Raw genomic sequence first — 229 nt, 5'->3', positions numbered from 1 at the left:
TAAGGTTTATTACTTGGACGACCCAGTACACTTGCTGGTTAGTTGAACGAGATTGTGAAGGAAATAAACAATGCCCTCAGAGTATACATCCTACAAGTAGAAAGAACAAGTGATCACAATTTCGTCCACCAGCAGGTTGTACCTCAAGGATCCCTAGCTTCTCCATTACAGAGAGTGGCATAAGATTTATCCCTGACCCTAGATCACATAGAGCTTTTTCAAAGCTCAT

The sequence above is a fragment of the Arachis duranensis genome, chromosome 8, assembly GCF_000817695.3.
Source record: "Arachis duranensis cultivar V14167 chromosome 8, aradu.V14167.gnm2.J7QH, whole genome shotgun sequence".
NCBI classification, from domain to species: Eukaryota; Viridiplantae; Streptophyta; class Magnoliopsida; order Fabales; family Fabaceae; genus Arachis; species Arachis duranensis.
The sequence above is the reverse complement of the archived record's forward strand: the minus strand, read 5'-3'. Positions refer to the sequence as shown.